The 12,848-nt window shown below is 38.7% G+C and overlaps 1 long non-coding RNA gene across 1 annotated transcript; it reads left to right on the top strand.

Annotated features, from left to right (window-relative positions):
* The first annotated feature begins 318 nt into the window (after nucleotides 1–318).
* On the top strand, nucleotides 319–899 carry LOC118819468. The gene is made up of 3 exons (XR_005008159.1): nucleotides 319–437; nucleotides 586–653; nucleotides 744–899. It is a non-coding gene; the product is annotated as an uncharacterized LOC118819468 (long non-coding RNA).
* Nucleotides 900–12,848: the final 11,949 nt, after the last annotated feature.

Genomic DNA, 12,848 nt, shown 5'->3' with positions numbered 1-12,848 from the left:
TTCGCTATTTTGGCTTCTAGCAATCTGCATAAACCTTTCTGCCATAAAGAGATTTTTAAAAATACATTTTAGACAGGTTGCATATCCCAAAACTTAATCTTGACTTGCATTAATTTACAATGTTAGTAATAGAAACCAGGGGTCACAATGTCTACAGTGCCATTTTATATTTACTGTCCAAAATGACCAGTGAATGAACATGAATCTTCTGAGCTTTTTTTGTGTAATGTTTATGTAGCCAGGTGGTGAACTACGTACAAATATTTAAGGTGTGTGTGTACCTTTAAGGGCCTCTGTCTGAACTGCTGGCGCGCTGAAAGAGGAAAGGGTGGGGCTTGGAGCAGGAGCAGAGAGGCCAGGCTCAAGCTGGAGATAATGGGGGTGCTCCATTGCAAGTAAATTTTCGTGTATCCAGAGCCATCCTTATGAAATATGAGGTAAAAATGCGAAAGTACTGACCAATATAGTTTTATCTGTTATGTAAGCTATGGTGGATGCCTATTTTGCCTTTTAAAAAACCTAACGTAGAAGAACTACAGTAGGATGGGGGCAAATTGCTTTGTTTCAGTGGTATTTGGTTTACAGAAGCTGTTTTGTCCAATTTCACATGATGACATGCTAGGATTTTGTTGAGTAAGGATCTGTAAATCGAGGTGAGCTTATGAGAAAAGATAAAAACAGTTCTGAGAGTTGTAACAATGGTGAAAGGTTTTCAATGTTATTTCTCCATTCTCTGTTAAAAGTGCCACTACCATTCACTGTGCTGTGTTCTGACAGGTTTTACATTGTGTACCTTTTTTATTTTTATGCCTATTTTGAGTAGAATTGCATCCAGCGCTGTTTAGAGTCTACCAAAAATTACACTGCAGTGGCAGTAAGCCTAAACTCAGTAGGATACTGTTGTGTGCTGGGACTTGTGTATTTTGGTCAGCAATACCACAGATATTTGATGGGCACAGGACATATAGACTGTGTAGCTGAGCAGTATAAGTGCTGATATCTGTTAATTATTTTATTTATTTACTTTTGAGGCTAATTGTAAGAGGCCAGCGATTTATTGCTGCTCATTTTAATTTGATTTATAATAAATATACATTTTCTATACGATGTTTCATAAAATCCCTAGAGTGGGATCTATCAGAATAAAATACCTGAAAAAATATGTTGTCATTTGGTGGGCGTCTTTTTTCCCGGTGACATTTACAATTGTAAAACAATGGTAAATCTGAAAAACAACAAGTTTTCTTTGGGTAGTATTTTTGGCTTGCATGTACCTCACATCATGAATGTATTTTAAAAAGTATATTTTAGGTCAAAATTTGCAGTCTCCACTCTAATTAATCCCAAAGGTGTTCTATTGGGTTGAGGTCAGGACTCTGTGCAGGCCAGTCAAGTTCTTCCACACCAAACTCGCTCATCCATGTCTTTATGGACCTTGCTTTGTGCACTGGTGTGCAGTCATGTTGGAACAGGAAGGGGCCATCCCCAAACTGTTCCCACAAAGTTGGGAGCATGAAATTGTCCAAAATCTCTAGGTCTGCTGAAGCATTAAGAGTTCCCGAGCCCAACTCCTGAAAAACAAGCCCACACCATAATCCCCCCTGCACCAAACTTTACACTTGGCGCAATGCAGTCAGAAAATTACTGTTTTCCTGGCAACCGTGAAACCCTGACTCGTCCATCGGATTGCCAGACGGAGAAGCGTGATTCGTCACTCCAGAGAACACGTCTCCACTGCTCTAGAGTCCAGTGGCGGCGCTTTACACCACTGCATTCGACGCTTTGCATTGCACTTGGTGATGTAAGGCTTGGATACAGCTGCTCGGCCATGGAAACCCATTCCATGAAGCTCTCTATGCACTGTTCTTGAGCTAATCTGAAGGCCACATGAAGTTTGGAGGTCTGTAGCGATCGACTCTGCAGGAAGTTGGCGACCTCTGTGCACTATGCCCCTCAGCATCCGCTGACCCTGCGCTGTCATTTTATGTGGCCGACCACTTCGTGGCTGAGTTGCTGTCGTTCCCAATCGCTTCCACTTCGTTATAATACCACTGACAGTTGACTGTGGAATATTTAGTAGCAAGGAAATTTCAGGACTGCACAGGTGGCGTCCTATCACGGTACCACGCGGGAATTCACTGAGCTCCTGAGAGCGACCCATTCTTTCACTAATGTTTGTAGAAGCAGTCTGCATGCCTAGGTGCTTGATTTTATACAAATATGGCCATGGAAGTGATTGGAACACTGGACTGATTTTGGACTGTTTCCTTTGGTTCATTCATCATGAAATTTACACACAATGTAAAAGACAACAGACATTTTTAAACTATGTCAAAAACTGGAAAATGACAAAAATGGAGATGCAAGGTTTTGTTCCAAAAGCAGCAATATATACTTGGGGAGTACGGCCATGCAAAGTGGCTCTTGGGAGACAACGAAAACAGTCTGTTATTGTTGTTTGGTTTATTGGTAGTTGACTTTATTTAGAGTAACTGTGTTGAGGAGGGTGGGCTTTGCAATAAACTAGTCGTTGCAAGTGTCTACCCTCCTCAAATGTTGGGTCCACCTGCGTTACCCTCTCCCTGTGTTTGAACTGGGCATTTCTGTTCAATGTAAGTTGATGAAAAGACTTTATTACACACAATTTTGCTGAATTTCTATTGGTCCATTCGTTGTCACGCTTTCACACAATGTAAAGGCCAGCTAATTTTCTCAAATTATGTCCAAACATTACATTTGGAGTGCAGGGTTATCTAGATTCACCTAAGTAACTAAGGATTATACATGAAATAGTATGTGTTACTAGATTCACATCAGTGAGTAAACCAAACTATATTAAGTTTAGTGAGGGCAACTGTTATGTTCTACAGTGTAGAGAGGGGTTCCCACAAATCTATAACACAGCATTTTAGGATCATTAAATAATCCTAATTTACAATCATTCTACACACTTTTAACCTTACTGTTTGAAATCCATTCAATGGCTTTTGAGTTCTTTTCACTTCTAATCATGCACCCATGGGTTTACTCAGGTCACTGAGCGTCTCATTTCCTAATCACAAAGAAAACCACAAGAAAGAAGGTTTGGGAGGAACTGAATCTTCTCACCTTCCCAGCACTATTTAAACTCTACTTCTTCTTTGAGGAGATCACTCTCTCTCTACAGCATCATGACTCATCTCTCTGCCTCTGCTGGCTGCTCTGCTGCTGTACCTGAGCTACACAAAATTCACATAGAGATGAATTTAAAGTATGATTATATCCTTTTCACCTTCTTTCTCTCTCAACCAGTGTTAATGTTGGTATAGTGAATATAGTGAATGGCACAGAGACTAAACCTCACTCCAGACCCTACAGGGTGTCTATGCAGAGGACCAATAGAGGACACATCTGTGGTGGCTTTCCTGTGTCTGAACGTTTCGTCACGAAGGCTGTGCACTGCTGAAACAGGCAAGCTTTTTATTTATAGCTACAGTCTTCAGGTGACACAGAGGACATTATAATGCCCTCATTAAAAAAAAAAGTTGTTTATTATCTGACAGCTTATTACTATGTTAAATTAAGCATTTTCTAGAACACTTGTGATGCTCTGATTAAGCCTTATCAAGCCAGTAGTAGGTAAATAACTTATTTGTAATTAGTCATCATTTGCATCTAAAGGAGGAATAATAGATGGCTAATTACAAAGAGGAAGAAATCTCAAGAGGATCAAAGACTCAAAAGGGAAACCCATCCTCCTTTGGTTGACACTAGATGGCAAAACAATAATTAATATTAATTTATTATTCTGTTGATAAGAAGGTATAATGGATGTGACTATGAAATTCAAAGAACTGCTCTTTTTTACATTTTGTCTTGCTCGCTCCTGGTCTCAGTCTTGACTTAGGCACAGTAAGGCTTTATCAAGTAGTTAAGTGCCAACTGGATCTCTATCCCTGAAAGGGCGGAGGACATCAAAGCCACATCGGCCTTCAGTCTGGTGGGATGGGGCAAAAAGGAACCATGAGGGTTTAAGTAGATTAAAGTTCTATTGGAGACGTGTCGGTATCATAGACAAGAAAAGATGCAGCAAACTCCGGAAGTCTCTAAACCCAAAAATGGTGTGTGCAGTTCATCCTGGAGTATGAAAAAAACACAGGCTGATGAAAACAGTCATCTTGTTTTGTCCTGATGCAACACATAAACTCACAATATGTACATTCTGACTTTAGCAAGATAGTAATGTGTTTATTTTTGTTTGTTCACAGGGAGACTCTGGAGGTCTTTTGGTGTGTAATAATACAGCAGTAGGTGAGGAATACACATCTGACAAGCCCATCAGGCCAGATACACACACACACACACACACACACACACACACACACACACACACACACATCATATCATCTAAATCGCTTATCCTTCTGGGTCGTGGTGGGGTGCTGGAGCCTATCCCAGCTGTCATTGGGTGGAAGGCAGGATACACCCTGGACATGTCGTCAGTCCATCGCAGGTCAGGCCAGATATTTACACCAAAATGACAGAACATTTGCCCTGGATTAAGTCTGTACTTGTAGCCTGCATGTGACAAGTAAAGCAAAATAGAAGAATTTGCCTAATTTCACCTCAATTAAGACATTTCTCATGCATATGTTTCAAGCATAATCATTGCTGAGTGATTTTCATGTAGCTGACAGTAGATTCCTCTCGTATGTCATACCATTTTATCCTCTTGATATATGCATGCTATAAAAGTTATGAATGTTTTTTATGTTTTATAGATTTGATCTTTTTCTTCTCAACTGTAGCCTAACTACTTGATAAGAGCAATAACGAATCTTAATACAGTGGGGGACACCTGAGGACACTAGACTCACGATGATCCTTTTGGTCATATCTGGGCAGTGGTGGAGAGTAACTAAGTAAATGTAATTCCTTACTGTACTTAAGTAGTTTTTTTGTGTATCTGTGCTGTACTGAAGTATTTCCATTTTTGGTGACTTTTTACTTTCACTCCAATACATTTCAAAGTCAAATATCTTACTTTTTACTCCACTGCATTATGTGAAATCTGTCCTTCCTTTTGGTTTATGTGTGTATAAAAAATGAATCATCACATCGAAAGAAGCTGAAGCAAGAACACCAATCAGGGCACCGCGCGCACTTTGTTTTGAGCTTGTTTTGACCTGTTGGACATACCGACTCAGTGCAAGCATACGGTTGAACATCAGTGCAGCAGCGTAAAATTTTGGGAGCATCTATTCCAACATAAATGATGGAACTAACCTAACTTTGTGTAAATAGACCACAGTATAGAAATATGTACACATATGCAGTTGTGACTGGCATGTGTCTTTTTTCTGAATTTATACAAACACTTTCATTTTTTAATAAATTCATTTTCGCTAGTTTATTTTTATGAACAGAGACCTACAGATGCAATATAGTAAAGAAAAACTCATTTGTGAACCTGAGTTTAAAGCAAGTTTTTATTAAACTTAAACTTGTAACTAAGTTGCAAATAAATCTTCAACTGAAACTTTGCTCGTTTGCAAAAGGTTCTTTCAGAGCCACTTGGTTCTACCTATGTAACAATGCTGGACTAGGCGGGTTGTTAGGATCCATGAGCAGGCTTTATTGTGACAGACGAAGGTACAAAAACACAGTCCAAAAAACAGAATCAGGGTAGAGCAGAGGGTCAGAGGCCAAAAAGACAAAACAGATCCAAGACAAAATACAAAAACGGGCTAGCCAAGATCAAAAACCGTTACAGAGAAACAGCTCAAGATTGTAGTGACACACCAACGCTTCGCAATGAGTGGACCAAGAGTGTGAGTATTTATAGGGGAGTTGATGAACGGAGATTGACAACAGGTGTTGGTGAGTGGCAGTCAGAATTCTGGAGAGGATGACCTCTGGTGGCCAGTTTGGGAGTTGCACATGACAACCTAATGGAAATTGTTTGCCTTCAGTGTTTTGTGCTTATGAGAATTTTAATAGACCTCAGCATCAGACTAATTAATGACATTCTATTAAAAGACTGGTTTACCAAGAGTGACACTGGAGTATTTTCACCTAAAATGAGTTAATGAAGCAAGAGTCTTCTTACAAAAATGATAATAGGACATCAGAGTCATAATCTTTTAATACTTTTACTTTTGATACTTAAGTACATTTGAAGGCAAATACTTTCGTACTTTTACTCAAGTGGAGGTCTAAAGGGAGGAACTTCTACTTTTACTGGAGTAATATTTTACCTTGGGTATCTCTACTTTAACTCCAGTACATGATTTGTATACTTCGTCCACCACTGTATCTGGGCTACTTTACTTTTCATTTATTATGCATATATGTTAACACACTTTTGTTTTTAGCCAACCAACAACAATTCAGATTGAAAAGATTGTTTCATTTGAACTGGTTAAAAGTGCCATTGCTGAATGAATGCAAACAATGCTCACTCCTGAATGAATCCAACCAATGCCTGCTCTGAATGAATCCAACCAATGCCTTACTCTGAATGAATCCAACCAATGCCTACTCTGAATGAATCCAACCAATGCCTTACTCTGAATGAATCCAACCAATGCCCACTCTGAATGAATCCAACCAATGCCCACTCTGAATGAATCCGACCAATGCCTTACTCTGAATGAATCCGACCAATGCCTTACTCTGAATGAATCCGACCAATGCCTACTCTGAATGAATCCGACCAATGCCCACTCTGAATGAATCCAACCAATGCCCACTCTGAATGAATCCAACCAATGCCCTCTTTGAATGAATCCAACCAATGTGAATGCTAAATGGCTAAAAAAAAAAAACAAATACAGATGCAATCATCTTTTTTTCATCAAATAGTTAAATGGACTTCACAAAGATTTTACATGAAACAATTTATATTTTCATCACATTATACCACCAGAGCTCAGCTCTGTGGGGCAAGGAGATGACCCAAATGTGCTGAAACTCTACTCTGGTTGGCTCTGGACAAATTTAACCCCTGTGTTTAACTATACAGCATGCACTGGTAACAGTTGAAAACAATAAAACTGTTCTGTCCAGTAGCTTATACAGGTTTTTTTATATTTAAACAGCAGTATCAAGAATGGCCTGTAGTACCCCATATACAGGTGCAGTTTTCCTAATTACAACAGTGACCTCATCACATCACATAACAGAATTGTCACTGAGAACCATCAGGAAGATAGTTTCAGTATGAATTTGCCTTGTAATCATAATTTTGTGATTTATGAAGTCATTAAATAACAATGTTATTAGTCTAATCTCTGAGTCTGCTACAGTAGCTTCACAAGAACATAACATTGAAAATAAGTACAGTTCTAAAAGCAGAAGAAATGCTTCACCAAATGACCCAACTAATTCAAACAAAATATTGTTTGATGAGTTTGTTATATTTCTTTATGATTTAGTATTTCTTGTTTGTTGTAATTGTCTTTTTTATGAATTAAATCTTCATTTATTTCCTAACATATGCAAATTTACATCATGTTAGCCATTTTGCATGCAGTAAGAAAAAGAGGATATACTGTAGAAGCTAATTACGTAGAGTAAGTTCATCTTAAATATATTATAGAAATATTACTGTTACCATCTACAAATGACAGTGTTTTGGTATGAGAGTGTCTTGTATCAGAAAAACACATTTGGCATTTGTAACAAACCAAACTACTTGAAAATCAGTCAAAAATTCAGTGATTCAGTGTACAGTTACCTAGAACAAATATTAGGAGAATACTTTTAGAATACTTACCAACTAAATTAAAAAATACAATATTCAAAGAAAACACCATCAACTATTTACTATGGCATCTAGCAAACATGCACATTAGACAGTTTCTAAAGAGGACCACAATTAATGGCTTCTTTACAAACACAGAAGTTCCTACTAAAGCCTGAGTAGACGGATAAATCAATCTGATGATCAGTTATTGATCTCAGTGTTTTCAGCTCTACTAAAGCCTACTTACTGGGGGTTAGTCACCACTGACACACTTCCTAGCTTGCTCCACAGACACTCACACCACATGTAGGGCAGACCAAACCACTGTGAGGCACATGAAGGGGGGATGTAATCTTTTGAAACTTAACAAATTGTTTGGGGCCTAGCATTTGCATAATTATAAGAATAAGCTCTTTCAATGCATATTATTATCTTAATTAAAATTGTATAGTTATATTTACAAATATATCTTGAGGGGGGAATTGAAAGAATATGGGGTTGAAATGCAGATATGACAGTCAGAGCTGGAGAGATGCTTTACTACAAAATGGCTGGTGACTTGAAACTGAAAAAAAAAAACAAGTGATTTTTTGCCCAAATTTAACAAGCAGCTCCTCTGTCTCACACAGCAGAGTGCAGGCATGTCTCTCTTCGCATTTGTTCTCTCTCCCAGCTCTCTCATTAGCTGTTGCCTGAATCACTCATCCAACTACATGGCTGACCGTCTTACACTACAGAACTCGTGAAAATATCAGCAGGCCTCTGATCACTGCAGAGCTAAAAGAAGAGTAAAGACCGTGCACACTTACATGGGAAATGCAATTGCAAATATATGACCGAATCTGAAGTGATTTTTCAGGTTAGAAGCTTGATTGGAAGTGACTGATGGTGCAAATGATCTGGTGGTGTAAGAGGGGAAGTGAGTCAGCCTTTACCCTTTCTTCTGCTCTGGAGTGATCAGAGGCCTGCTGATATTTTCATGAGCTCTGCAGTGTAAGATGATCAGCCATGTATTTTGAATGAGTGATTCAGGCAACAGCTGTATGACCTCATTTACAGCTGGTCACTTAATGTGAATCAGCTCTGGATTGTGTGCTGATAAAATTTTAGCCACATTAATTCACACTGGGTAGTCAAATGTGTCTCTGGTCAGTCAGACTAAAATCTGACTGCTGTGTGGGACAGAATATGCAAATCTGCTTGTTACATGGCAACCAGTTACCAGTTGTTACTAAGTCATCTGCAGTTTGTTTTGCACAGTAGTGTTTGTCCGTATTGCCATTAGCGTTTCCTCCTGTGCCAGATTTTTGAATTTTTGTTTTATTTAATTTTTTACTATTTTTTTAGTAATATTTCATTAGTCATTTCATATGAGTCAAATGTATTCTTCTAATTATGTCATAGATCATAGCTCAAAATTCACTCAACCCCTTTCCCTATGGTATTAGTATCTTCCAAAAGTTGCAGGATGAAATCACTGCTGAACAGGTAATGAACGATGTGTGGGTGACTGGTTAGTACAGCATCAGCCCCTTTTTCAAACATGTAAATGAAATGCATTTAGTTATACACACTTAAGTGCATTTGAGAAATATAGGCATAGTTTGCCTTGCGAGATAGTTGGCTATGGCTACCAGCTAAAGTTAGTAGCCATGCCTCAATCTAGTTTGTTTAGTTCGGTGGGTGTGTTTGAGCAGGGCAGGGGTCGGCAACCCAAATGTTAAGAAAACCATTTTGTCCTTTCAACAAAAATCAAACCTCCTCAGGAGCCACAACATTTGATCTCCATTTTTCCATCTTGGCTGTAAATATGTCTCAGTATGTGCTAATGTGCTAGTATAGGCTAAAAATATAATAGAATATAATTATGATAGCCTATACATGAAAGCTTTTCTCACATCTCCAGCAGGAAACTCTTCTGAAAAAGTAGAATAAGTTCTTGTAAAATGTCTCTCAACGTTTGACTATTTATGAAGCAGAAGTCAGCTTCTCATTCGCCAGCTTCTTATTTGAATTTTCCTGTTCCACCTTAAATGGTGTCTGAGGCACCAGAATGTAACTGCTGCATCATTTAAGGTGGAACAGGAAAATTTAAACAAGAAGCTGGAGAATGAGAAGCTGACTTCAGCTTCATTACTTTTTAGTGTTTGAAAGTTTCTCATTGCAGATTAAACATATGAGAAAACAATACAAGCTGGAGTGCTTATAAATGCAAACTCATCTCCAAAATGTCCATTCATGTCCATGTTCATCTTAAATCTCTCTCTTTGCTGTTTTGTTAGCTGCTAGCTAGGTGAGACTGTTATCTGCATTGCTATGTGACCAGCAGTCTGCATGCTAATCTTCAGGGTTCAAGGATAAATTAGAAAATTTACAAAAACTGATTTACTTTGGTTTTAAAGTAATTCCTTCGAAATCATATATATCTCAAATTGCAGAAAATTGCTTCACTATTTTCTCTTTTTTTCTGGTGAGCCAATTAGAGCCATGCCCCTGGCTCTTATTGTGCCCCCCCAGGAATTTTGGCTTGCATGATGCCCCTGGTGGTGCCTGTCTCATAATGCTGGTGTAACTGTCTGAGCACTGATGTTTCACTCTGGACTATTTGGGGTAATTTAAGGAAATTACACAGATGCTTTATCCTGTACGAATCAGTCAGGCATGCAAAAATTACATTACTGGTCTTCATCTGTTAATTCTAATCAAGCTCAAATAGGCCTTTAGATTCTCTCTCAGATAACCGAGTTCTGATCTCTGACCTGTTCCCAAGTATAGGCCAGTTTTAGACTTTGCAGCTCCTGCTGCCATCTCTATCATTGAGAGGCCTCTGATCTCTGCTCCTGATCAAGCTTCTGTCTCTATGCATGGCTCAATTTATTGTTGAACACTGTTCCAGCCATAGTCTCAGAGATTGCTCCAGTTCTAGCCTCAGAGATTGCTCCATCACTAGCCTTAGTGATTTCTTTAGCATTAGCCTCAGAGATTGCTCCATCACTAGCCTCAAACATTGCTCCAGTTGTCGTCCCAGCCTCAAACACTCTGCACACCAGCCTCAAACACTCTGCACACTCTGCACTGTAGATAATCAGGCCATAAAGTTCATGACTGCTTGTACAAATCAAATCCTTTCAATTTAATGCTTTCTCAGGCTTTATATAAATCAAAGGCTTTATTAACTCTTTTTCACAAAATGCCATTTCTGCTTTGAGCCATGCAGTATTTGAAGTTCTTCAGTATTGTTAATAGAATATATTTCAAAGGAAATGTGTATGATTTACAGAACTAGAAGCAAACTGAATTTTTGTCTTCATAGGTAAGCAAGTAAATCAACATTTATAAAAGTGTTATTTTATTTAAAGGCTTTTTTTGTACTGTAGAAATTGTACACAATTTTTTGATAAGAAGAAAGCTGCCTTCCGTGTGATCTTGGCCTGGCAGACTTTGTGAAGAGGTATGAATTGTTCTCACAGCAGGGGGTTCTCACCTCCCCCCACTTTCACTCCTCTTTGCTCACTAGCAGCTCAATGTAGAATCACAGCATTTCACACAGAGAAGGCCAGCAGTGTCCTAGTTAATCTGTCACAGAATTACATGCAAAAAATATTTCAGTTGATTGGTACTTGAAAATATCAGGAGAGAGTGGAAGGCGGCCAGGAGGAGCTGTGTGGGACATGATGCAGTGCGCTTTGGGGAGTTCCACCAAGCACAGAAGGATCAAGTTCCCCTCGACATTTGTGCTGGCTGCGACTGTATGAGCCCAGGGACTTGGCTCAATCTTGTGGGTCACCAGGACAATCGACCTTTAAGGGGGAGGGGGGCTATGTATTGACCTGCTACTGGCTGCACATCTACACATTTCTGTAGACTAGTGCCTGTAGTCTCAGTCTGCCTGTATCTTTGTAATGATTGCTTTATGCACTGTAATCCTACAATAATATCCCTGCCTGTGTAGTTGTGGTTATATGAAATGTAGTTTCAGGTCTGACATTGCTTCTTTACACCAAAATATTCAGTTTCTGTTCACAATTCAATTTCAATCTATGGTATAAATGAAAATATTCAAATTCCAGTTCTTGCATTTAAATAAAAAATTCTGTGACATGATTGTAACTCCATACTATTAATTATATATTCTAAATGAAGTAACTAGTACTATTTATCATGGTAATAGTGCTACATTTACATAGGAACTGTGCATTGATCGCATGCATTTGATGCACCTTCATGTAGTGTGAAGTCTTTGTGGACTTTGGCCCATATTATTTTGCTGCAGGCTCAGAGTAAAGGGGGATCATTTAGTGGGGCAGTACCCCACCAACCATTCATCATGCCCCACTAAACCCACTATTTTGTTCAGTTTTATAGTGGCAAATGGGAAGAAAAACTACACTTAATGTGAACCCACAACATTGCTTGTCAAGCACACTCATTATAAAAAGCTATTTCAAATAACACAGGATTGTTTGTATGCTTTGCTTTATACTAGCATTTATACTAGCAATTATACTAGCATTTTATGGCATCAGCTGTATGTTGTTGGAAGATAAATCAGCAGACAGATCTACTGCAGATTGCTTGCCTCGTGTTTTTTCCTGGCTGCATGAACAAACTCGCCTGCACCCCCTTTCTTTCTTTTCTCTGCACCCCCTTTCTAAAGAATGCCTGAATCATGATTTAGTTCTGGTGCTGGGCAGTTTTGATATCTGGTAGGCCTGAAGCCATGGCTAGGGCTGGTGCAGTCTCTAAAAGTAGGGCTGGAGTAGTAGTGGATGATATGGCAAAAATGTAATGTTCCGATACTTCAAGACATTTTCACGATACATGATACTGACAATACTTATTTATTTTTTCAAATATCTGATCAGTTGGAACTGAGAAAAAAAAGAACCAGCAGTGCTACATTTTAAAAGGTATGATCAAAAACTGTGAACACAATGATTTTTATTTAATATTTGGCATGTGTGTTGTACTAAAACCAGTTAAACAGGAGTTTGCTCTCTTTATAAAGAAACCTGCAGTTGCGCAGTATGCTCAGAAAAGCATATGGTATTGTATTGTGACATAATTTATCACAATAACTATTTGTATTGCCATATTTCCCAGCCCAAGACAGGAGCAGTCT

This window comes from Colossoma macropomum, unplaced genomic scaffold (genome assembly GCF_904425465.1).
Source record: "Colossoma macropomum unplaced genomic scaffold, Colossoma_macropomum, whole genome shotgun sequence".
NCBI lineage: Eukaryota > Metazoa > Chordata > Actinopteri > Characiformes > Serrasalmidae > Colossoma > Colossoma macropomum.
The sequence above is the reverse complement of the archived record's forward strand: the minus strand, read 5'-3'. Positions and strand labels throughout refer to the sequence as shown.